The 26,982-nt window shown below is 39.4% G+C and overlaps 1 protein-coding gene and 1 long non-coding RNA gene across 4 annotated transcripts in view; one reads left to right on the top strand and one right to left on the bottom strand.

The window, feature by feature from the left end:
- The window catches only part of GDPD4 (glycerophosphodiester phosphodiesterase domain containing 4), an 82,798-nt gene extending 73,887 nt beyond the window's left edge, over window positions 1-8,911 (bottom strand). For all 3 annotated transcript variants that reach the window (XM_017977771.4, XM_035265348.3, XM_035265347.3), the window contains exon 1: window positions 8,812-8,911. The gene's annotated coding sequence lies outside the window, so the exon portion shown is untranslated. The remainder of the gene's footprint in view (window positions 1-8,811) is intronic.
- LOC128929139 (uncharacterized) overlaps window positions 8,480-26,982 on the top strand; it is a 41,949-nt gene continuing 23,446 nt past the window's right edge. The window contains exon 1 of the long non-coding RNA XR_008475145.2: window positions 8,480-8,696. This is a non-coding gene — a long non-coding RNA (uncharacterized LOC128929139). The remainder of the gene's footprint in view (window positions 8,697-26,982) is intronic.

Raw genomic sequence — 26,982 nt, 5'->3', positions numbered from 1 at the left:
ACTCATGGATTGGTAGCACTAATATTGTGAAAATGACCATACTACAGAAAGCAATCTACAGATGTTATGCAATCCATATCAAAACAATCATAACATCCTTGACAGAAATAGGAGAAACAGTCACAAATTCATATGGAACCACAAAAGACTCTGAATAGCAAAAGCAATCCAGATCAAAATGGACAAAGGTGGAGGTATCACAGCACCTGATTTCAAAATATACTATAAAGCTATAGTAACCAAAACAGCATGGTCTTGGCATAAAAATAGACACATAGACCAATGAAAAAGAATAGAGAACCCACAAATAAATCCATGTATTTATAGTCAATTGATTTTTAACAATGGCACCAAGAACACACATTGGAGAAAGGACACCTTCTTCAATAAATGAGGCTAGGAAATGATATTCATATGCAGAATAATAAAACTAGAACCCTATCTCTCACCATATACAAAAGAAACCAACACAAAATGGATTAAAGACTTAAATGTAAGACCTGAAACTATAAAACCACTAGAAGAAAACACAGGAGAAAGGCCCTAAGACATTGGTATAGGAAAATATTTTATAGCTAGGATTTCAAAAGCACAAGCAACAAAAACAAAAATAGATAAATGGGACTATTGTAAACTACAATGTTTCTGCACAGCAAATGAAACAACAAACAGAATAAAGAGACAAACTGCTGAATGAAACAAAATATTGGCAAACTATTCATCCAACAAGGGAAACATATCCAGAATATACAAGAAATTCAAATAATGCAACAGCAAAAAAAAAAAAAAAAAAAAAATCCATCAGAAAGTAAGCCAAAAACCTAAAGAGACACTTCTCATTAGAAGACATACAAATAGCCAACAGATATATGAAAAAATGTTCAATATCACTAATAATTAGGGAAATGCAAATCAAAACCACAATGAGATATTATCTTACCCCTGTTAGAAGGGCTGTTATCAAAAAGATAAAAAAATGAAGAAGCTGGCAAAGATAGAGGGCTTACACACTCTAATTTATGTTCCCACCAACATAAATTAGTATAGCCTATAAAAACAATATGAAGATTTCTCAAAAAACTAAAATATCGTAGTAACCATATGATCCAGCAATTCCACCATTTGGTAGTTATCCAAAGAAAGGAAATCAGTATATCAAAATGATACCTGCACCCCCATGTTTACTGCAGGACTATTCACAATTGCAAAGATAGAGAACCACCCCTAAGTGTCCATCAATGGACAAGCAGATAAAATGAGCCTATATATGCAACGCAATACTATTCAGCCATAAAAAGAAAATGAAATCCTGTCATTTGAAGCAGTATAGACGGTACTGGTGGTCATTATGTTCAGTGAAATAAGTCAGGCACAAAAAGACAAATATTGTATATTCTCACTCACGTGGGAGCTTAAAAAATTGATCTCATGGAGGTAGAGAATAGAATGATAATTACCAGAGTCTGGGAAGGACATGGAAATGGGGGGGGGGGGATGAAGAAAGGTAGGTTAATAAATACAATAGGTACAAACATACAGTTAGAGAGGAGTAAGTTCTAGTGTTTGATAGCATAGTGGGGTGACTATAGATAACAATATATTGTATACTTTAAAATAGCTAGAAGATTTCAAATATCCCAAATACAAACAAATAATAAATGTTCAAAGTGATAGATATCCTAAATACCCTGATTTTACCATTACACATTCTATTCATGTATCAAAATATCACATGTATACCATAAATAAGTATACACAATTCCACTTGAATTCTGGCAGAAAAAAAGAAAAATAAAAAAAATAAGTATACACATTATGTATTAATAAAAATAAATTTTTAGAAACTCTAGTTTTCCTTTTGTTTCTTCCATCAGCATAGACATTTACATATTTGAGAGTTAATATATAATTATTCATATTTGATGTAGTTTTGGTATCTGATTATATTCTCATTTTTATTAATAAATCTGCAAAATGTTTTTTAAAAAACCCTAAAGTATCATAAATCAAAATTCATTGACCTTCCAAAAAGAAACAGACAAATCCAAAATTATAGTCCGGGATTTCAAAACCCCCTTCTCAGTAATAGTAAAACAAGATAGAGTAGACTTGAAAAACACTAGAACTGAAAATACTAGAATTAAATTAGAAACCAATAATAATAAGATAGTTGGAAAACTCCTAAATATTTTTTAATTAAATAGCAACTTCTAAGTCACTCTGGGTTAAAACAATCAAAATGGAAATTAAAACCTTTTGAACTGAATAAAAATGAAAAAACAACATAGAAACATTTGTAAGGTATAATTAAAGCAGTACTTAGATGGATATTTATAATGCTAAATGCCCATACTAGACAAAAACAAAAATTTCAAAATCAATGACCTCAGTTTCCATCTTTAGACAATCAGTAAAAATGGAGCAAATTAAACACAAAGTTAATGGAAGAATAGGAATAATAACAATGAGAGATAATCGAAATATAGGGAAAAAGTCAATGAAATCAAAAGCTGGTTCTTTGAGAAGACCAACAAAACTAATAAATTTCCAACCAGGAACATTAAGGAGATCAAAAAAGAAAGAAATACAAATTATCAATATCAGGAATAAGAGAGAACTATCACCACAGACCCTAGAGATATCAAAAGAGTAACAATAAAGAATTTAGCACAACTTCATTCCCATAAATTCTATAGATACATGAAACCGGCAAATTCTTTGAAAGACAAAAACTACTGAAGTTCACTCAGGAAGAAACAGAAAACTTGAATAGCCCTTTATCTATCAACTAAATTGAATTTGTCATTAAAAAGTTTTCCCATTAAGAAAAAGAAAAACAAATGGGTTCACTGGTGAATTCTACCAAACATCTAAGGAAAAAATAATTCCAATTCTATAGAAACTCTTACATTAGAAGAGAAGGGAAGACTTTACAAAGCATTTTATGTGACTAATATCCTGACACCAAAACCAGAAAAAGATATCATGAGAAAAGTACAAACCAATATCCCTTAGCGAATACAGATGCAAAAGTTCTTACCATACATCAATACATTCTGACCAAGTGTTGTTTTCCCAAGGACTGCAAAGATTATTCATTATTTAAAAATCAATTAACTTGGGGCCTGGCATGGTGACTCACTTCTGCAATCCTACAACTTTGGGAGGCTGAGGCAGGCAGACTACTTGAGCCCAAAGTTCAAGACCAGCATGGGCGACATGGCCAAATCCTGTATCCACAAAAAAATAAAAAAATTAGCTGGTGTGGTGGCATATGCCTGTAGTTCCAGCTTCTCAGGAGGCTGAGGCAGGAGGATTGCTTGAGCCTGGAGATGGAGGTTGCAGTGAGCCGAGATCACACACCATTGCACTCAGCTTGGGCAACAGAGTGAGACCCTTGTCTCAGAAAAAAAAAAAAAAATCAATAAACTTAATTAACCATATTATCAAACTAAAGAAGGCAACCTACATGGCCATCTAAATAGATTCATAAAACACTTTTGAGCAAATTCTAACTCCATTCCTGACAAAAACCCTCGGCACACTAGGAATAAAGGCAAATATTATGTCTTTATATAAAGAATATATTAAAATCCAAGATCTAACTTCACACTTGCTGGTGAAAGACTGATTGCTTTCTAAAGACTAAATGATTTTTCCTAAGATCAGAAACAAAGTAAGGATGTCTGTTATCACCAATCCTGCTCAACATTGTACTGGCAGTGCTAGCCAGTACAATAAGGCTAGAAAAAGAAATAAAAGGCATAAAGAATAGAAATAAATAAATAAAGCCCTATTTCCAGACAAGATTATCTATATTAATAACTTCTATTCTTCAGAAAACATTCTTAAGAAATAAAAAGGCAGGCCACAGATTAGGAGAAAAACTGTCCTTTATCTTGACAGTGGTGTGCTTACACAATTATATGCATTTGTCAAAACTTGCAGAAACACTAAATAAGGGTGAATTTAGTGTATACAAATTCTATCTTAATTAGAAATTTCTTATATGATTTGATGTATGGATCTTGATTGGAACCCATGAAAAGACTTTTTGGAATAAATTGGTAGAAATTTGGATATTAACTTATTTCCATTCAGTTAGTTTAGTAAATTATTGTTAATTTTAGGTGTGAAAATGATATGGTTATGTAAAAAAATTCCTTTTTTAGAGTGTCACACAAAGTATTTACAGGTGAGATGTCTGGTGTCTGCAATTCACTTTCAAATACTTCATCTAAAAGATAAAGCAAATATTGGAAGAATGTTAACAATTATAAATATATGGGGTTATATTTTCCTGTATATTTAAAATAGTTCATAATTTAAAGATGTTCTGAAGCCCCTTGCCTAGGTTTCATACCCCAGCTTTGCCATATTTAGCTGTGCAACTTTAGGCAAGTTATGTAAGCATTCTGTACTGCAGTTTTCTCATCTTTAAATGTGGATGATAATGTTATGTACCAATATAGTTTGTGGGGATTACTGATTGAATCAACAGAAGTGAAGGACTTAGTTCTGGAAATATTGTAAACTGAATGTTGGCTTTCAATATAATGATTACTGTTACCCATTCAGCACACTTTGAGCACTAAAATGACCAAGGCTTAGGTTATGCATAGAGCAAAATGATGAATAAGTCAAAGCTCCTATCATTGATAAGATTTAAATATAGTGGGACAGGTGTATATTAGCAACTGAGTATAATGTAATAACGTCTAGAATAAACATCTGTACAATGCACTAGGCAGCATGGAGAATAGAGTGATTAACCCAGTCTCAGAGCATTAAGAAAGACATTTTGGAAGTTGAGGAGGGAGGTGAAAAAGACAGGGAAAATAAAGACTACCTACAGTTTTTTGTTGCTGTTTTGTTGTTTTTTTAAAAGCAGATTGAAATAAAAAGATCTTGGAGATTCAGTTTAAGAAAAGGAATTGGGCACATACATTTGCCATCCATTTCCTTGCAAACCTCTTTAAGTGACAGTGGGAAAGTATAATCAGGCCAGGCATGGTGGCTCATGCTTGTAATCCCAGCATTTCGGGAGACCAAGGTGCACAGATAACTTGAGGTCAGGGGTTTGGGACCAGACTGGCCAACATAGTGAAACCCCATCTCTACTAAAAATACAAAAATTAGCCAGGCATGGTGGTGCAGGCCTGTAGTCCCAGCTACTCAGGAGGCTGAAGCAGCAGAATCACTTGAACCTGGGAGGTAGAGGTTGTGGTGAGCTGAGATTGCACCACTACACTCCAGCCTGGGCAACAGAGTAAGACTTTGTCTCAAAAAAAAAAAAAAAAAATCAGTGTTTAGTTCTTACACTGGTCTCATATGAAAACCAGGTAATTCCTCTCACCCAGAATATCACACATTCCCATCCTGGACCCTCCTTATGAGACAGGGGCCAGAGGTGGCATTTGCTAGGCAACACTAACCACCCCACAGCTTCTTACCAGCCCCATGGAATACCATCAGCATCCCCAATATAAGAATTAGGTACTCCATCCCAATTAATTTGCCCAAAGAAAGAAGAAATCCCAAATGACTATCTCACCCTCAAAAGTAGTTACCTCACCTCCTTCAATTCCTTGCTCAAATGTCACCTTCTCAACAAGGTCAACCCTAACCACCTTATTTAATACTGCAACCTGCTCCCTCCTTCTAAATCTCTACTGTACTCTACTTTTTATTTTTTCTATAGAAAATAAAATATTGGCCAGGTGCAGTGGCTCATGTCTGTAATACCAGCACTTGGGAGGCTGAGGTGGGTGGAGGATCATGAGGTCAGGAGATCAAGACCAACCTGGCTAACACGGTGAAACCTCATTTCTACTAAAAATACAAAAAATTACTGGGCGTGGTGGCACACACCTGTAGTCCTAGCTACTCAGGAGGCTGAGGCAGGAGAATCACTTGAACCCGGGAGGCAGAGGTTGCAGTGAGCCGAGATCACACCACTGCACTCCAGCCTGGGCAACAGAGTGAGACTCTGTCTCAACAAAAAAAGGAAATATTATATAATGTTTTTAATTTAGGATATTTACTGTTTATTGTCTGTCTTTACCTCCTAAAGTGTGTGTTCCATGGAAGACAAGGTCTTTTTTTTTGTTCCCTGATGTATCCCTATTGGTATGGAGTAGGCACTCAATAAATGTTTGTCAAATAAATGAATATGTTCTCATAAGCCAAATAATTGTGAAAACCACTGTATTCATTTCCTACTGCTACAAATTACCACAAACTTAGTGGCTTAAACAATGCACTTGTCTTATAGTCTTATAGTTCCAGAGATGAGAACTCCAAAATGAATTTCACTGGGTAGAAGTCAAAGTGTTGGCAGGACTGTATTCCTTCTAGAGGCTCTAACGGAGAATCCATACACTTAACTTTTTCCAGCTTCTCACACACTGTCTGCGTTCCTTGGCCTGTGCCCCTTCCTCAACTTCAAAATCAGCACTGTAGAATCTTCAACTTTCTCTGTCTTCTGCTTCCATCATCACATCTCCTTCTCTCTGACTGATTCTCTTGCCTCCTTCTTTCAAGAATCTTTGTTATGACACTGGGCTTGCCTGGAGAATCCAGATAATCTCCCCATCTCAAGACTTGATCACATTTTCAAAGTGCTTTTTACTATGTCAGGGTGAGACTCTGATTCACAGGATCTGAGGATTCGAATTTGGACATCTTCAGGATGATCATAAATCAGCCTACCAGAGTCACTTTCTAGGTGACCCTGGTCTTCCCCTTAAAGCCTAAAATAACAGAGCCAATAGAGAACTTGGAGATGATGTAGTTTCTTGGTTTCACTCAGCCAGTGCTCCCACTCAGGTCCTCATCCTCAGTATTCCCCGGCATTCTAAATGATCTTTCTGTGTCTAGTCTTGTTCTTCCAAATTCATCCTCTATTCCAGAGTAATCTTAAATAAAGAGTATATTTTTAAACATGTGCAATAAAAATTGAATACAGGAAAACAAATAGAAAGGAAATAATAAATGCCAGATTTAAACCTAAATGCTCAAATTTTTAAAAACTGTCTAACTGTATTAAAATAAAAACCTATTATATGTTCCTTTCAAGAACTTCGTTTGCTGAGATTGAAAGTAAAAGAATGGAAAATGACATACCTTTTATATGCATCAGTTTTTCATTGCCAGGATAATGCCATGTACCAACCAGAGACAAAGTATTAGCCACATTTAACAATAAGAGTTTATTGCTTACACATCTGAGCTAGTGCATTATCTGTTCTGCCAATCTGTTCTGCCTCAGCTAGAATGACTGGGATGAGTTGGCTTTGCTTCACGTGTCACTCAACCAGGTTGACCTGAATATGTTCTCATGGTGATGGAAGTTATCTAAGAAAAGTCCCAAATGCAAGTCCATTTAAACCCTCTGCCTCATGGGATGTCTGTTCACATGGTTGAGCCCAAAGTCAAAAACCACCTCATGGTAGGTGGGCACAGTAAAGTTACATGGAACACAAAGAATGTAACTAAGGGAAGGGTGAAGAGTTGGAGTCAAATAATATAATCTACCTCTCTATATTACCAGCAAAGTTAACCTTGAGGTATAAAAGCATTACTAGAGACAAAGAGGGACATTTCATAATGATGTATAATTTTTTTTTAATTTGCAATTTGTAGGTACCCCATCACCTAGTCTCTAAGGGAGGAATGGACAAATGCATAATAATGGTGGGAAATTAAGCACACCTTTTAAAAAAAGAACAGAATAAGCAGAAAAAAGGTCCGTTAAGAATATAGATGACTGTGAAACTTGATTTAAAAACTAGTCTTAACATTTATAGAACACTGTACTAAACAAATGCAGAATGTACTTTTTTTTTCAAATGGACATGGAACATTTATCAAAAATGATCATAATTGGTTTTAATAAACTTTAAAGAATTGACATCTTAAGAATATATCTTCTAACTACAGTGTAATTTAGCTGGAAATCAGTAAGGAAAACATAACTAAAAAATTGCACATTTGGGAATTAAACACATTTATAAAAACCTAAGTATGGGTCAAAGAAAAGTAATCACAATGGAAGTGAGAAAAATCTTTTAATTGGTTAACGACTAAACTGCATATACCTAGAACTTGGTGTGACTAATTGCAGATACTGGGGTGTCCAAGAGCAGACGTTATGAACAAAAAACTCTATGGGAGGATGGTATGCTGCTTGGACTACTGAATAAAAGGCAGCGTTTTTACCAGAATAATTACCACCACCATTGTCTACATACCTGCAGATATTTTACTTCGTGTCTACGCACCAGCCAGGGTAGCCAAGTTTACATTAAAATTCCTAATATTTAAGGTGAGATCAATAAACACTGTTTCCTTCCCAGACTTCTCTGAATTCTACATTCATATATCCGACAGTCTTCTGAAAGCTCCATTTGGATTTCTCACAGACACCTCAAAGGCAGTATGTCCAAAACTGAACCCTCCTGCAATCCATCCCTCCTGCAATCTGTCCCATCTCAGTAAAGGACACCGCCATTCCCCTGCTCGTGAGGTCAAAAACTCAGGCGTTGCCGGCTAGGATTGGGATAGTCGAAGCAGTCTTATCCCCTTCGCCATGCACAACTAGAAAACTAGCAAATACACGAAGCCACTGCTGTCAGATACTGAACAGAAGGTCCAGGCCCATGATCCTCCAGAGGGGACACAAACGACCCGACAGAGTGAGTGAACGCATCAAAGGGCCTCAGGTTTGGCTGCTGACTAAAGATACTAATAGAACCTCCTGTTTCTGGTGCTGCTTACGTTGGAAGCAGGGAACTGGACACATTTACTTACGGAGACTTCCCAGTCCCAACCCAAATCCAAGCTTCACTCTGGAGGAGACCAACGTCTCTTAAGATGGAGGCCTGGCTGGAGGGGCAGCCCTAGGCAGGCTGGGTGGGAGGGCGTGGCCTGGCGGGGCTGTGGGCGTGGCCAAGGGCACTGTGCCAGAGCAGGGCTGAAGCTAAGGCCAGATCCCCAGCCTTGGCTCAGAGCCCCACCTTTTAAATGTCCGGTAAGATATGCTCTCTTTGTTTTTGGTTTGGTTTGGTTCTTACAGAAAGAACTTAACTGTAAGTTTAGTCCTTGTTAATAATTTAGTTCAGGCATTCACTACTTTTTCTATCGCAGTTATTCATAAAATTGCCATATATATGGCAATTATATATAGAGTATACATATAAATATGTATATGTAGATGCAATTATATATAGATGTATATGTATAAATATGTATACATCTCTCTCTCTCTCTCTCTCTCTCTCTATATATATATATATATATATATATATATTTTTTTTTTTTTTTTTTTTTTTTTTTTTTTCCCCCGAGACGGAGTTTCGCTCTTATTACCCAGGCTGGAGTGCAATGGCGCTATCTCGGCTCACGGCAACCTCCGCCTCCTGGGTTCAGGCAATTCTCTTGCCTCAGCCTCCTGAGTAGCTGGGATTACAGGCATGCGCCACCATGCCCAGCTAATTTTTTGTATCTTTAGTAGAGACAGGGTTTCACCATGTTGACCATGATAGTCTCGATATCTTGACCTCGTGATCCACCCGCCTTGGCCTCCAAAAGTGCTGGTATTAGAGGCTTGAGCCACCGCGCCCAGCCTTTTTTCCTTTCGAGATGGAGTTTCGCTCTTGTTACCCAGGCTGAAGTACAATGGCGTGATCTCCGCTCACAGCAACCTCCGCCTCGTGGGTTCAAACAATTCTTCTGCCTTAGCCTCCCGAGTAGCTGGGACTACAGGCATGCACCACCATGCCCAGCTAATTTTTGTATTTTTAGTAGAGACGGGGTTTCACCATGTTGGCCAGGATGGTCTCAATCTCTTGACCTCATGATCCACACGCTGAGGCCTCCAAAAGTGCTGGGATTTTAGGCGTGAGCCACTGTGCCTGGCCTCTCTCTCTCTCTCTCTCTCTCTATATATATATATATATATTTTTTTTTTAATTGCATTTTAGGTTTTGGGGTACATGTGCAGAACAGGCAAGATAGTTTCATAGGTACACACGTGTCAGTGTGATTTGCTGCCTTCCTCCCGTTCACCCACATCTGGCATTTCTCCCGATGCTATCCCTCCCCAGCTCCCCTGTCCCCCACTGTCCCTCCCCTATTTCCCCCAATATACTCCAGTGTGTAGTGCTCCCCTTCCTGTGTCCATGTGTTCTCATTGTTCATCACCCACCTATGAGTGAGAACATGTGGTATTTTATTTTCTGTTCTTGTGTCAGTTTGCTGAGAATGATGTTCTCCATATTCATCTATGTCCCTACAAAGGACACGAACTCATCATTTTTGATTGCTGCATAATATTCAATGGTGTATATGTGCCACATTTTCCTTTCAGTCTATCATTGATGGGCATTTGGGTTGGTTCCAGGTCTTTGCTATTGTAAAGAGTGCTGCAATGAACATTCGTGTGCATGTGTCCTTATAGTAGAACAATTTATAGTCTTTTGGATATATACCCAGTAATGGGATTACTGGGTCAAATGGAATTTCTATTTCTAAGGCCTTGAGGAATCGCCACACTGTCTTCCAGAATGGTTGAACTAATTTACACTCCCACCAGCAGTGTACAAGTGTTCCTATTTCTCCATATCCTCTCCAGCATCTGTTGTCTCCAGATTTTTTAATGATCGCCATTCTAACTGGCGTGAGATGGTATCTCAATGTAGTTTTGATTTGCATTTCTCTAATGACCAGTGATGATGAGCATTTTTTCATATGTTTGTTGGCCTCATGTATGCATTCTTTTGTAAAGTGTCTGTTCATATCCTTTGCCCATTTTTCAATGGGCTTGTTTTTTTCTTGTGAATTTGTTTTAGTTCTTTGTAAATTCTGGATATCAGCCCTTTGTCAGATGGGTACACTGTAAAAATTTTTTCCCATTCTGTTGGTTGCCAATTCACTCTAATGACTGTTTCTTTTGCCGTGCAGAAGCTGTGGAGTTTGATTAGGTCCCATTTGCCTATTTTGGCTTTTGTTGCCAATGCTTTTGGTGTTTTGGTCATGAAGTCCCTTGCCTACTCCTATGTCCTGAATGGTTTTGCTTAGATTTTCTTCTAGGGTTTTTATGGTGCCAGGTCTTACGTTTAAGTCTTTAATCCACCTGGAGTTAATTTTAGTGTAAGGTATCAGGAAGGGGTCCAATTTCTGCTTTCTGCATATGGCTAGCCAGTTTTCCCAACACCATTTATTAAACAGGGAATCCTTTCCCCATTGCTTGTTTTTGTCAGGTTTATCAAAGATTGTATGGTAGTAGATATGTTGTATTGCCTCCGATGCCTCTGTTCGGTTCCATTGGTCTATATCTCTGTTTTGGTACCAGTACCATGCTGTTTTGATTACTGTAGCCTTGTGGCATAGTTTGAGGTCCAGTAGGGTGATGCCTCCTGCTGTGTTCTTTTTGCTTAGAATTGACTTGGCTATGTGGGCTCTCTTTTGGTTCCATATGAAGTTTAAGGTGGTTTTCTCCAGTTCTGTGAAGAAGGTCATTGGTAGCTTGATGGGGATAGTGTTGAGTCTGTAAATTACTTTGGGCAGTATGGCCATTTTCACAATATTGATTCTTCCTAACCATGAACATGGAATGTTTCTCCATCTGTTTGTGTCCTCTCTTATTTCTTTGAAGAGTGGTTTGTAGTTCTCCTTGAACAGGTCCTTTACATTCCTTGTTAGTTGTATTCCTAGGTATTTTATTCTCTTTGTAGCAATTGTGAATGGCAGTTCGTTCTTGATTTGGCTCTCTTTAAGTCTGTTATTGGTGTAGAGGAATGCTTGTGATTTTTGCACATTGATTTTGTATCCTGAGACTTTGCTGAAGTTGCTTATCAGTTTCAGGAGTCTTTGGGCTGAGATGAGGGGGTCTTCTAGATATACTATCATGTCGTCTGCAAATAGAGGCAGTTTGGCTTCCTCCTTTCCCATTTGAATACCCTTTATTTCTTTTTCTTGCCTGATTGCTCTGGCTAGAACTTCCAGTACTTTATTGAATAGGAGCGGTGAGATAGGGCATCCTTATTTAGTGCCAGATTTCAAAGGGAATGCTTCCAGTTTTTGCCCATTCAGTATGATATTGGCTGTTGGTTTGTCTTAAATAGCTTTTATTATTTTGAGATACGTTCCATCAATACTGAGTTTATTGAGGGTTTTTAGCATAAAGGGCTGTTAAATTTTGTCAAAGGCCTTCTCTGCATCAATTGAGATAATCATGTGGTTTTTGTTTTTGGTTCTGTTTATGTGGTGAATTACGTTTATAGACTTGCCTATGTTGAATCAGCCTTGCATCCCCAGGATGAATCCTACTTGATCATGGTGGATAAGCTTTTTGATGTGCCATTGCAATTGGCTTGCCAGTATTTTATTGAAGATTTTTGCATCTATGTTCATCATCGATATTGGCCTGAAGGTTTTTTTTCTTGTTGAGTCTCTGCCGGGTTTTGGTATCAGGATGATGTTAGTCTCATAAAATGATTTGGGAAGGATTCCCTCTTTTTGAATTATTTGAAATAGTTTCAGAAGGAATGGTAACAGTTCCTGTTTGTGTGTCTGGTAGAATTCGACTGTGAACCCATCTGGACCTGGGCTTTTTTTGTGTGGTAGGCTCTTAATTGCTGTCTCAGCTTCAGACCTTGTTATTGGTCTATTCATAGTTTCAGTTCCTCCTGGTTTAGGCTTGGGAGGACACAAGTGTCCAGGAATTTATCCATTTCTTCCAGGTTCACTATTTCATGTGCATAGAGTTGTTTGTAATATTCTCTGATGATGGTTTGAATTTCTGTGGAATCTGTGGTGATTTCCCCTTTATCATTTTTTATTGCATCTATTCGGTTATTCTCTCTTTTCATTTTTATCAATCTGGCTAGTGGTTTGTCTATTTTGTTGATCTTTTCAAAAAACCAGCTCTTGGATTTATTCATTTTTTTGAAGGGTGTTTCGTGTCTCTATCTCCTTCAGTTCTGCTCTGATCTTAATTATTTCTTGTCTTCTGCTAGGTTTTGAGTTTTTTTGATCTTGCTTCTCTAGCTCTTTCAATTTTGATGATAGGTTGTCAATTTTGGATCTCTGCACTCTTCTCAAGTGGGCACTTATTGCTATATATTTTCCTCTAGAGACTGCTTTAAATGTGTCCCAGAGATACCGGTATGTTTTGTCTTCATTCTCGCTGTTTTCGAAGAACTTCTTTATTTCTGCCTTCATTTCATTGTTTATCCAGTCAACATTCAAGAGCCAGTTGTTCAGTTTCCATGAAGCTGTGCAGTTCTGAGTTGGTTTCTGAATTCTGAGTTCTAACTTGATCGCACTATGGTCTAAGAGACTGTTTGTTATGATTTCAGTTGTTTTGCATTTGCTGAGGAGTGCTTTACTTCCAATTATGTGGTCAATTTTAGAGTAGGTGTGATGTGGTGCTGAGAAGAATGTATATTCTGTGGATTTGGGGTGGAGAGTTCTGTAAATGTCTATCAGGTTTGCTTGTTCCAGGTCTGAGTTCAAGCCATGGATATCCTTGTTAATTTTCTGTCTGGTTAATCTGTCTAATATTGACAGTGGAGTGTTAAAGTCTCCCACTATTATTGTGTGGGAGTCTAAGTCTCCTTGTAAGTCATTAAGAACTTGCCTTATATAACTGGGTGCTCCTGTATTGGGTCGATATATATTTAGAATCATTAGCTCTTCTTGTTGTATTGATCCTTTTACCATTATGTAATGTCCTTCTTTGTCTCTTTTGATCTTTGTTGCTTTAAAGTCTATTTTATCAGAGACCAGAATTGCAACTCCTACTTTTTTTTTGCTCTCCATTTGCTTGGTAGATCTTCTTCCATCCCTTTATTTTGAGCCTTTGTGTATCCTTGCATGTGAGATGGGTTTCCTGGATACAGTGCACTGATGGGTTTTGGCTTTTTATCCCATTTGCCAGTCTGTGTCTTTTGATTAGTGCATTTAACCCATTTACATTTAGGGTTAATATTGTTATGTGTGAATTTGATACTGCCATTTTGATGCTAGCTGGCTGTTTTACCTGTTAGTTGATGCAGATTCTTCATTTTGTTGATGCTCTTTAGCATTTGGTGTGTTTTTGGAATGGCTGGTACTGGTTGTTCCTTTCTACGTGCAGTGCCTATTTCAGGAGCTCTTGTAAAGCAGGCCTGGTGGTGACAAACTCTCTGAGTACTTGCTTGTTCACAAAGGATTTTATTTTTCCTTCACTTATGAAGCTCAGTTTGGCTGGATATGAAATTCTGAGTTGAAAGTTTTTTTTTTTAAGGATGTTGAATATTGGTCCCCGCTCTCTTCTGACTTGCAGGGTTTCTGCTGAGAGATCTGCTGTGAGTTTGATGGGCTTCCCTTTGTGGGTGACCCAACCTTTCTCTCTACTTGCCCTTAGCATTTTCTCCTTCATTTCAACCCTGGTGAATCTGACGATTATGTGCCTTGGGGTTGCTCTTCTTGTGGAATATCTTTGTGGTGTTCTGTGTATTTCCTGGACTTGAATATTGGCCTGCCTTGCTAGGTTGAGGAAATTTTCCTGGATAATATCCTGAAGAGTATTTTCCAGCTTGGATTCATTCTCTTCATCACATTCAGTTACACCTATCAAACATAGATTAGGTTTCTTCACATAGTCCCACATTTCTTGGAGACTTTGTTCATTCCTTTTTACCCTTTTTTCTCCAATCTTGCCTTCTTATTTTATTTCATTGAGTTGATCTTCGACCTCTGATAGCCTTTCCTCTGCTTGGTCAATTCGTCTGTTGAGACTTGTGCATGCTTTGCGAAGTTCTCATATTGTGTTTTTCAGCTCCATCAATTCACTCATATTCTCTCTAAGTTGTCCATTCTTGTTATCATTTCCTCAAATCTTTTTTCAATTTCTTAGTTTCTTTGCATTGAGTTAGAACATGCTCTTTTAGCTCACGGAAGTTTCTCATTACCCATCTTCTGAAGTCTGATTCTGTCATTTCATCACACTCATTCTCCGTCTAGCTTTTTTCCCTTGCTGGTGAGGTGTTCCAGTTTCGGGTGTTTTCCTCCTTTCTGCGCTGCTTTCTTTCCATCTTTATGGATTTATTCACCTGTCGTCTAAGTAGTTGCTGACTTTCTGATTCGGTGTCTGAGTGGACGTCCAGATTGTTGATGATGAAGTATTTCTGTTTCTTAGTTTTCCTTCTAACAGTCTAGCCCCTCTGCTGTAGGACTGCTGAGGTCCATTCCAGGCCCTGCTTGCCTGGGGAACACCTGTAGCAGCTGCAGAACAGTGAGGGTTGCTACCAGTTTCTTCTTCTGCTATCTTTGTCCCTGAATAATGCCCACCAAATGTCAGTCTGATCAGTCCTTTTTGAGGTGACTCTTTGGATATGCGGGGGTCAGGGAGCTGCTTGAGGAGACAGTCTGTACTTTATAGGAGCTCAAGCGCTGAGCTGTGAGCTCCGTTGTTCATTCAGGGCTGCTAGGCAGGTACGTTTAAGTCTGCTGCAGCAGAACTCATAAAACCCCTTTTTTTTCCTCAGGTGCTTTGTCCTGTGGAGTTAGGGCTTTATTTATGAGTATTTGTTGCACTGTCCTGCCCAGCAAGGAGGCAGTCTAGTCACTGCCTGCCTGCCAAGGCTATGCTGAGCTGCTCTGGGCTCTGCCCCACTGCCGTGGGCTCCACCCTGCTGCCGTGTGTAATTCCCTGTAATCCTGTTTATATGGGTGTGGTTAGAACTGCTGTGGTGATGGTGGCCAGTCTCTGTAATGATGGATTCTCTCTGTTATGGTGGGTTGCCTTGGCAATGGCAGGTTGCCTCGGCAATGGCAGGCTGTGTCAGCAATGGCAGAGTACCTCCATAGGTGTGGGGTGCCTCGGTAATGGCAGACGCCCCTTCCCCAGTGAGCTGCACCATCCTGGGTTCAGGTGTGCTTGCCATGAGACTCTCAACCCTGAACGTTTCCAATTGCTGCTGTTTTGTTTGTTTTTGTGGGGGTGGGACCCAGCGAGCCTGATCACCTGGCTCCCTGTGTCAGAGCCCTTTTTTTTTAAGTTGAATGGTTGACTCTCTCCCAGGTGTTCCAGTCGCCTGCTGAAAGGGTGCCAGGATCTGTGTGATTTCCCATGCAGCGACCCACTGCGCCGGCTGAAACAACGTCACTGCCCGGGAGTCTCCTGGCCTGGTTTACTGTTTAAGTCCCATTTAATCAGATGAATGTGCTAATCTGCCTTCCCAAATCTCAAATTACTGGTTTAACAGGACAACCAGACCAGTGTATTTTGTACAGAGTGCCACTGCGCTGTGGCGCTGGCCGAAACAGCTGCGCTGGCGGCCTGTGGGGCTCCTACACCTGGGATTCTCCAGGTCTGTGGGCAATAAAGATCCGTCTGGAAATGCGGCGTCCACTCACCCTCTGCACTTTCACTGGGAGCTGCAATCCTGAGTTGCTCCTATAGCACCATCTTCTCCTCTTCACTCCTTTATTTATATTTTTTTTAAGAGACAGAGCCTTGTCACCCAGTCTGGGCCTTAAGCTTGGACTCAAGCAGCCTCCTGCCTCGACTTGAAGAGTAGCTGGGACTACAGCCATGTACCCACCACATCCAGGCTACCTCTTTATTTTATTTTTAATTACTTTGTTTGCCTTTTAAAATGTTTATGGGTGTGTAATAGGTATATTATCTATATTCCTCATAGTAGGGGTACATGAGATATTCTGATACAGGTATACAATTTGTGAGAATCACATCAGGAGGCCAGGCATGGTGGCTCACACCTGTAATCCCAGCACTCTGGGAGGCTAAGGTGGGTGGATTGCCTGAGGTCAGGAGTTTAAGAGAAGCTTGGCCAACATGATGAAACCCTGTCTATACTAAATATACAAAAAATTAGCCAGGCACAGTAGCGGGCACCTATAATCCCAGTTTAACTCGGGAGGCTGAGACAGGAGAATGGCTTGAACCTGGGAGGCAGAGGTTGTAGTAAACTGAGATCATGCCACTGCACTCCAGCAAAACTCCATCTCAAAAAAAAAAAAGAATCACATCACCTCAAGCATTTATTATTTCTTTGCATTATGAACGTTCCAATTTTACTTAGTTATTTTCATATGTACAATAAATTATTGCTAACTGTAGTCACCCTGTTGTGCTGTTAAATACTAGATCCTATTTATTCTAACTACATATTTGTTGTACCCTTTAACCATCCCCACTTTGCCTTACCTTTTTTAAACCCGTTTCAAACATTCAAAGAGTCACAATGGGCCTGTTTTTGCTTTTGTTTGTTTGTTTGTGTCTGGCCTTTCTCTAACTGTGACCTCTTTCCTGAGCTCTAGATTTTTATCTTCAACTGTCAGCTACTGGCCTTCATCTGAATGTCCTACTACAGACACCTCAAACTCAGTAAACCCTAACTTAAATTCATTCTTTTTCCTTCATGTCTGCTCCATCTTCTATGGCTCTAAATCACTAAATGACAAGATCTGAAACAGATGTCTCATCCTCAATTCCTCCTATTCCTTTGCAACCCCCAACTCTCCACCTTACACAGAGTTACCAAATTCTGCTTATTAGATACTTCCTATTTCTCCTAGTCATTATCTTATTGCATTTCAATGCCCACTGGGCCCTAATCATCTCAGTACATGCCAACCAGCTTAATATTGCCATGTTAAGGTAGTTACTGCAGCAAACTCCCAAAGAGCCTCCCTGTTTCCAGATTACCTCTCCAAGGTAAGACCAACTGTTAATCTTTTAAAAATGCAAATGTGACTATGCCTAAAACACGTTTCTAAATTTAAAGCTCCTTAAATTGAATCTCACCTTTCTCTCCAGCCTCATCTTGCCCCCAACTCTCCTCCACCCCCAATGACATTGAAGCTCCAGCAAAGCAAACCTCTTGTTCTACTCCCCTACACCATTCTGTATGTTTATTCATGCTGTCCATACTGCCGGGTTTACACATTCCCAACTTTGACCTGGCTAACACTCCTTCTCTTAGTGTGAGATGCAACTCAGGAATCCTTTGTTCATCCTTTCTCCTATTTCTCACCACCAGACTTGATTAATTACCTTCTCCTGTTATGTTCTAAATATCCCTCCAAATAAACCTCTTATTGCTGTATTACCACATTGAATATAATTGGCTATTTTGTTTTGCTAATATTTTAGTTTCTGCTTCCCCCTTCTAATTGTAATCTACCTGCAGGAGAGACAATATCTAACTTATCTCTTTTGCTTGGCACATGTCAGTCAATCCGTTGGTTACTTAAATAGCCAGAAGCTACAGACCCATCAACCCTTAAAGTGTATTAGGCAGTTAGGCTGCATCTTTTCTGACCCAGCTGAATTCTCTGGAGTGTGCATCTAACTTATCTCTTTTGCTTGGCACATGTCAGTCAATCCGTTGGTTACTTAAATAGCCAGAAGCTACAGACCCATCAACCCTTAAAGTGTATTAGGCAGTTAGGCTGCATCTTTTCTGACCCAGCTGAATTCTCTGGAGTGTGCCTCCCAGTAACCGATTAGGAGGATCTGGCAATATCCTGAAGAGAAATTGTTAGCTTGGATGATGGGTCGGTGATAGAGTAGAGGGAGAGAAGTCGATTGAACCTTGAGATATTTACCCTCTCCCTTCTAACTTCCATTCTGAACCCTAGCTTAACCCTTGACATAACAGTACTAAACTGTTGGCACCCACTCAGTGCCAATCAAGGGATTAAACAGTCTTTTGTGATATAAAGATTTTTTTTGAAACTTCATTCTGACTGCTTCTTGAGAGACTTTCCCTCTTCTCTTATCAACGGAGAATGAAACAAGCTCTGATGGTTGGTCCCAAGTTTGAGCAAATACAGGACTGATACTGTTACTCCTGATTTTAAAGGTATATCAAAAAGCAAGAGAAACAAAACTAAAGCAGGCAAAACAGAATATTAAAAAGGGTACCAAAGAGTTTATCAAATAAGTTGAATTGTAACATTCTTATTTCAAAAAGTATATAAGTATTCAATTAATCTCTGTAGGAGGCTTCAACCCTGGCTGTTAAAAATCAGTAATGAAGGTAGGCTTGAGGACCTTACATGGTGTCTTGAAAACCACAGGTTCCCACTAATATCTGGGAAAGATTTTCTCCCCAGCTTTATTGTCTCAACAGCCAACAGAACTGACTCAATTTTGTGGGCTCACTATTCAGCTAATTAAATGGTCCTTTTGCACTAAATATTGTTTAGTCTTGTAGGTTTTGTCTAATCCTGGGCAAAAAAGTATAATGAACTCTAATAAGATTGTGTTAGGACTCAGTTTAAAAACAAAAAACTCTTTCAAAACTGCAAACTGAAAGTAAGCTAGTCATTTCTTCAAAACTCCTGCTTCATTCTGGAGAGCAGGGTCTCTTACTCTAATAGTTTCCATAAGGAGCAAACCAACTTCAGATAAAAGGATGTTTTAGTGATCATCGTTATACTATCATCGTACAGAGAATTCTGTGAAAAATAACATAAGAGAGTTTGCAATTTGCTGTAGTCCATAAGGCCTATTTCAAATATTTTGCAAACATGTATTCACACACACACCCCGTTTGCTCTTTAAACATCTAAAATGGTACATGTTCACCTAGGCCTTTGTGTATAGGAGAGGCTTCTTAGTCAGTAATGTTATAAAAACACACCCAATCCAACTTTCTCTGCAGCCTGAAGCCTAGGCAGTAGTTATCCTATCCTTTGTAACTTTCTCATTATTATTATTATCATTTTGAGTCGGAGTCTTGCTCTTGTAGCCCAAGCTGTAGTGCAATGGCATGATGTTGGCTCACTGCAATGTCCACCTTCCATGTTCAAGTGATTCTCCTGCCTCAGCTTCCCGAGTAGCTGGGATTACAGGCATGCACCACCACGGCCAGCTAATTTTGTATTTTTAGTAGAGACAGGGTTTCTCAATGTTGGTCAGGCTGGTCTCGAACTCCTGACCTCAGGTGATCCGCCTGCCTCAGCCTCCCAAAGTGCTGTGATTACAGGCTTGAGCCACCCTTCCAGGCCGCTTTCTCATTATTATAAGAGCAATTTTATCACTGACTCCTTGGATTGCAGAATGGATAGTCGAGGGGTTTTGTTGTTGTGTTTGTTTTGGAGTCAGAGTCTCACTGTTAGACAGGCTGTAGTGCAATGGCACAATCTTGGCTCACTGCAACCTCTGCCTCCCATGTTCAAGCAATTCTCTTGCCTCAGCCTCCCAAATAGCTGGGATTACAGGTGCCCACCATCACACCCAGCTAATTTTTGTATTTTTTTCTTTTTTTTGAGACGGGATCTTGCTCTGTCACCAGGCTGGAGTGCACAATCTCAGCTCACTGCAACCTCCACCTCCTGGGTTCAGGTGATTCTTCCACCTCAGCCTCCTGAGTAGCTGGGATCACAGGCGCATGTCACCACACCCGGCTAATTATTTTGTAATTTTAGTAGAGACGGGGTTTCACCGTGTTGGCCAGGATGGTCTCGATCTCTTGACCTTGTGCCTCCCAACGTGCTGGGATTATAGGCATGACCCACCTCACCCTGCCTGTATTTTTAATAGAGACAGGGTTTCATCATGTTGGGCAGGCTGGTCTTTAATTCCTGAGCTCAGGTGATTCACCCGCCTCAGCCTCCCAAAGTGCTGGGATTATAGGAGTGAGCTACTGCGCCTGGCCTACTCAAGGGTTGTTTTAAGAGGCAGTTATCTAAATCTACACAATGATAAAAGTGACATAAAGAAAGGCCCTGTGGAAGCATATGTCACCTCACTGTTGGGTGCCAGCTTCTAATTTCTCTTTCTTGGCAGCATCTGAAGTTTGCCAGACCCTAGTCAACAGGGCAGCAGTAGTGTATCAAACCCAAAGTTTGGACATTATCTTTGTCAAATGCATATATTCTTGTTTCAAGGAGTGTCCCTTTTACTAAAAGTAATGAATCTCCTTTTAAGTGAAAGGTCATTGAAATTAATACATTCATTTTTAACATACTCATGATGAAGAAAAGTTGAAATACAAGCTGAAAGAGATAATATTAGGTGCTTAATTCCTCAGCAGCTTAACAGGAAAAAAAAAGAGGTCCAGGTTTTCGAACAAAGTACCCTCAAGCAACTTCAAATGGATACAAGTTTTTAAAAATCAGTGTTTGGGCCAGGCATGGTGGCTCACGCCCGTAATCCCAGCACTTTGAGAGGCCGAGGCAGGTGGATCACCTGAGGTCAGGAGCTCGAGACCAGCCTGGCCAATCTGGTGAAACCCTGTCTCTACTAAAAATACGAAAAAATAAGCTACATATTGGCAGACAACTGTAATCCCAGCTACTAGGGAGGCCGAGGGAGGAGAATCACTTGAACCCAGGAGGCAGAGGTTACAGTCAGCCGAGATCGCACCATTGCACTGTAGCCTGGATGACAGAGCCAGATTCTGTTTCAAAAAAAAAAAAAAAAAAAATCAGTGTTTGATTCTGTGGACCAGAAACTAGTTATTGACTAAGGCTTAAGCACAACTCAGACTCCCAGTTATTGTTTCTTCTTTAAAACCTTCCTTTTAGTGCCAGTGAAAGAGTCAGAGTTGTCATAGTCTACTGACAAACCAGGTAATTTCAAGCATTCTAAAATAGAACTGTGCTTGTCATGTGCCAGGGAATGTATTGAATGCTTTACATACATTACTGTTTCCTCAGAACCACAAAAGTAGATACTGTTTTGTTTTGAGGCAGGGTCCCGCTATGTGGCCTGGGCTGGTCTTGAACTCCTGAGCACAAGCAATCCTCCTACCTCAGCCTCCCCAGTAGCTGGGATTTCAGGTGCCTATCACCAGTCTGACTCTGGTGCTATTATTATACTCACTTTACAGATCTGAAAACTGGAGCTCGAAGCTTCTCCACGGTCACAAACACTGTGACAGAGCCAAATTTAAACAGAGCACACTTGATTCCAATTACACTATACTGCATTGTTTACTTTAGACCTTTGCTGTCCAGTAATGTACCTACTAGCTACATAATGGACTAGTAATATAGCTACTAGTTAAGTAGCTAATATACTAGCTATTTAAATTTAAATTAATAAAAAGTAAATAAAATTTAAAATTCAGTTCCTTAGTCACTAGCCACAATTCAAGTGCTTAATAGCCACATGTGGCTAATGGCTTCCATACCGGACAATGCAGATATAGAATCCATTATTGCAGAAAGTGTATTGTACAGTTCTGGTCTAGGGTCATAAGTAAATGGTATATTCTCTCTTTGACTGTCCTGATAATGCAAATAACACAACTTACCTTGGTACTTTGACAGAAAGTTCGACTGCAAATGTAAGCTTAAGTATAGCAATACCTTAATCCTTGTGATCAACATATTCATGCTTATCTTTTTCTTGGTCCTGATTTTCTACCTATATTTACTTGTTATTGTTTCATTGTAGATATGCTTGTTATAGGTTTTCTCAAATCCCTTGTGGAAAAGGCAAAATATAAATATAAATAAATAAAAATCAGGGCACATGGCCTGATTTTGTGTGACTTCCTTAGTATAACATACAGACTAGAACATATGAGCGAACTATATGCTGTCCATAAGAAACTCATTTCATAGATAATAATATAGACAGGTTAAAAGTAAATGGATGAAGAAAGTTATATATGTAAACATAAATTTTAAAAAGCAGAAGAAATGACATTAATCTCAGATAAATTGAGCTTCAGAGCAAAGAAAATTGTAAGAAACATAGGACATCATATAATAAGAAGATCTGTCCACTAAGAAGATGCAGCAACCCTAAATATGTGTGCAATGAACAATAAAATTGCAAAATATATGTATAGAACTGAAAGAAGAAATAGACAAATCCACAGTAATAGTTCAAGTCTTCAACACTCATCTTTCAACAATTGATAGAACAAGGAAACAAAATCAAGAAATATATAGAAAAACAGAACATCAACCAACAAGATCTAATTAATAGTCATGGAACATCCTTCCCAACAACATCAGTGTGTAGGTACTTTATAAGTGCTAATGGAACATGTACAAGATATATCATATTCTGGGCCTTCAAATGAACTTCAACAAATTTTATTTAAATCATACAATGTATTTTCTGACCATAGAATCAAACTGGAAATCATAACAGAAAGATAACAGAAAAATCTACAAACATTAGGGAACTAAACAATACAGTTCTAATAATATAGAGGTCAAAGAACAAGTCTCAGTATAAACTTTAAAAATATATGGAACTGAATGAAAGTGAATACAACATGAAATTTGTGGGACTCATCTAAGGCTATGTTGAGAGTGAATTTTATAGGATTAAATGCATACATTAGAAAAGAAGACAATCTCAAATCAATAATATGCTTCTACCTCAAGAACCTAGGAAAAGAAGAGCAAAGTAAAGCTAAAGCAAGCAGAAGGAAAGAAATAAGGAAGGAGTGGGGGAAAGGGGGCCGTGGGTATGGCTATAAAAGGGCAAAATGAGGGATCCTCATGGTGGTGGAGATGTTCTGAATCTTGGTTGTATCTTAAGATATTGTACTATGGTTTTGCAAGGTGCTACTATTGGAGGAAACTGGTAAAGCATTATCATTAAAGAAACTACCATTGGTGGGATATCTCTCTGTTATTTCTTACAACGGCATGTGAACCTATACGTTATCGAAAAATAAAAAGTTGAATTTAGCAAACAACAAAGAGTTTACAACACACAGGTGAAAAAGGAAAATTATCCAAAATATGTAAAGAATTTTAACCAAAAAATACACACAAAAAGGTAACAATACAAACAATGAGGAAAATATTTGAAATGGCACTTTACAAATGAGTAAAACACAATGAAATACTATTAATATTACACACACATTAGATTGGTTATAATCAAACAGTTTACCAGTATCAAGTGTTAGCAAGGATGTTGAGCAAGGTATCCTCCCAGACTAGTGACACCTGTAAATTGGTACAATTCCTTTGGGAAACCCTTAGGCATTATCTTAAAAGTTGGAAAGATATATACCCTGTGATGATTCAGTAATTCCACACCCAAGATCTCTGTCTTAGTTGGATTTTGTGTTGCTATAAAGGCATATCTGAAGCTGGATAATTTCTAAAGGAAAAAAAAAAAAACAGTGTATTTGGCCCTTGGTTCTGCAGGCTGTACCAGAAGCATGGCACCAGCATCTGCTTCTGTGGAGGGCTTCAGGCTGCCTCCACTCACAGTGGAAGGGGAAAGGGAGAAGACAGAAACAGATCACATGGCCAGAGCCAGAAAGCAAGAGAGGGAGGAGGAAGGTGCCAGGCTTTTTTAAACAACCAATTCCCACGGGGACTAAAAGTGAGAACTCATTTAGTCCCACCAGAATGAGACCAAGCCATTCATGAGGGATCCACCCCCATGATTGAAACACCTCCCACCAGGCTCCACCTCCAACACTGGGGTTCACATTTCAACATGAGACTTGTTGAGGCCAAATAAACAATATCCAAACCACAGCACTCTCCTAGATATAAATTTGTGCTTATAATACATCAGGATAAATATACAACAACTTTCATAGCAGCGTTGTTTGTCATAGCCTCAAACAGGAAACAACGCGCATGTTTATCAACAGAAGAATGCAAAATATCAACATATTCATATAATTGAATAACGTGGAGCAAAAAAAGCCAAAAGATGAGACAGCACACATACTGGGCTTTCTAGAATAGCATTGAACGAAACCAACATATTTCTCCCCAAAATATTGAGAATTGTTAAGTCAAAGACACTGAAAACAGAGGAACACTCTGTCTCAGCTTCTACTGGCCTGATGGCAGAACATAAATCTTTTCTTAATATAAACAGCACTTGCTATCTGCCCAGAGAGAGCACCAGCAGGCATCAGAGAAACCTAGGAACAGATTTTGCCACTTTCCCACACTTTCACACCTCTTAAAAGACAACTGTGCTCTCCTTTGTCTTGCCATTATGGGATTTATTACTCTTTGTTAAAAATGCTATTTAAACAAGGCTCCTAAGCCACTGCCTTGAGAAAGAGACTTTGGAACTGAGCCCTCTCCCATATGATGTCAGCACATGTCAAACTTCTGCTGGTTTTTCTCTTGTAAATCTGACTTTAGTTTTAAGGAGAGTGTCTCAACTAAGACTTTATATGGGGGGCCAGGTGCAGTGGCTCACACCTGTAATCTCAGCACTTTGGGAGACCAAGGAGAGTAAATCACAAGGTCAGGAGTTCGAGACCAGCCTGACCAATACAGTGAATTCCTGTCTCTAGTAAAAATACAAAAAAGTAACCAGGCATGGTGGCACAGGCCTGTAATCCCAGCTACTCCAGAGGCTGAAGCAGAAGAATTGCTTGAACCCTGGAGGTGGAGGTTACAATGAGCAGAGATCATGCCATTGCACTCCAGCCCAGGGCCACAGTGCAAGACTCCGTCTTAAAAAAAAAAAAGAATTCGGCCGGGCGCGGTGGTTCAAGCCTGTAATCCCAGCACTTTGGGAGGCCGAGGCGGGTGGATCACGAGGTCAACAAATCGAGACCATCTTGGTCAACATGGTGAAACCCCATCTCTACTAAAATTACAAAAAATTAGCTGGGCACGGTGGTGCGTGCCTGTAATCCCAGCTGCTCGGGAGGCTGAGGCAGGAGAATTGCCTGAACCCAGGAGGCGGAGATTGTGGTGAGCCAAGATCGCACCATTGCACTCCAGCCTGGGTAACAAGAGCGAAACTCCGTCTCAAAAAAAAAAAAAAAAAAAAAAGAATTTATATGGGTACAAAAAAGAATTATATTATCTTCCCTTCAACATTTATTGGGTCAGTAGCAGGTGTGGAGATCCGCTGTAGCCCATTCCATTTGGAGTCAGCACACAGGAATGAAAGAGAGCCTGGTCCTTGCGTGAATATGATGGTGTAGTGCCTCCTCATCCACCAAGCCCCTAAATGTCAGTTAGTAAGGCTATTTCTTCATGTTTTTGAGTAAAAGGTGAAACATCAAAGAATGGCTGGCCTGACAAGGGCAGCAATCCAACAGGTACATGATGTGGCTGGTAGAACTGTGGCTTCTGGTCTGTTCCACCACTTCATTTATTAGGAGTGCACAGGCTCTCTCCTGACAATATAAGGAGCAAAAGTCCATGTCTTATTATGGCAGACAAGTGGCCTGGTCAGCATTCTAGTAGGACTGATTGCCTTAAGCATTTGGCTGTAGCCAGTTTCCATGGAGCTTGAAGGCCAACTCCTTTTCTGGGAGGCCAGCCTGCAGGGAAGGCCCAAGTTAACTGTATTTCTCCACCACTGCAGTTCCCCACCTCCAATCTCTATGTGGCCTCTGTGCATCATACCCTGTTCCATCAGTAATATATGCTACCTCAACCTATAGGCAACTATAAAGAATGGTTAATACAGCAACTATGGTAGTGGTTCTCAAACTTGAGCTGTATCAGAAACACCTTGAGGGCCTATTAAAACACAGACTGCAGATCCACAGAGGGCCCTGAGAATTAGCATTTTTAAAGAGTTCCCAGTTGATGCTCATGTTGCTGGTCCAAGAACCACACTTTGAAAATCAGTGGAACAGGGAAACCCATGAATAGTCCTACCCTAAATCAAGGGCTAAAGGAGCCCAGACTTGGCCAAGAGAAGAGGAGTACATTAAATAACCATATGCCTTTTCCTATATATGGAATGATGATTATTTTACTTACTGCTAATCATGACCCATAAACAATAAGATTTGTAGATTAGGACACAGACCACCCTTTGGCTGTTAGATTATAAATAAAGATCAATTCTGTGGTCTAAATCCACTTTGGTTAAAATAATAACATTAATAGCAACAACAATAATAAATAAAAAGAAAACCACCTTGGTTAAGTAGTCCAGGCTAATCCGCTGAGTGGCTAGACTGGTCCCATTAGCTATTTAGCCTAGAAAGACTGGCAGATTTGCTATTATTGTCTTTAGTTTCAATTACTCCCAACCAAGAA

The sequence above is a fragment of the Callithrix jacchus genome, chromosome 10 (genome assembly GCF_049354715.1).
Source record: "Callithrix jacchus isolate 240 chromosome 10, calJac240_pri, whole genome shotgun sequence".
NCBI classification, from domain to species: Eukaryota; Metazoa; Chordata; class Mammalia; order Primates; family Cebidae; genus Callithrix; species Callithrix jacchus.
Note: the sequence above shows the minus strand (reverse complement) of the source record. Positions and strands in the feature narration are given on the sequence as shown.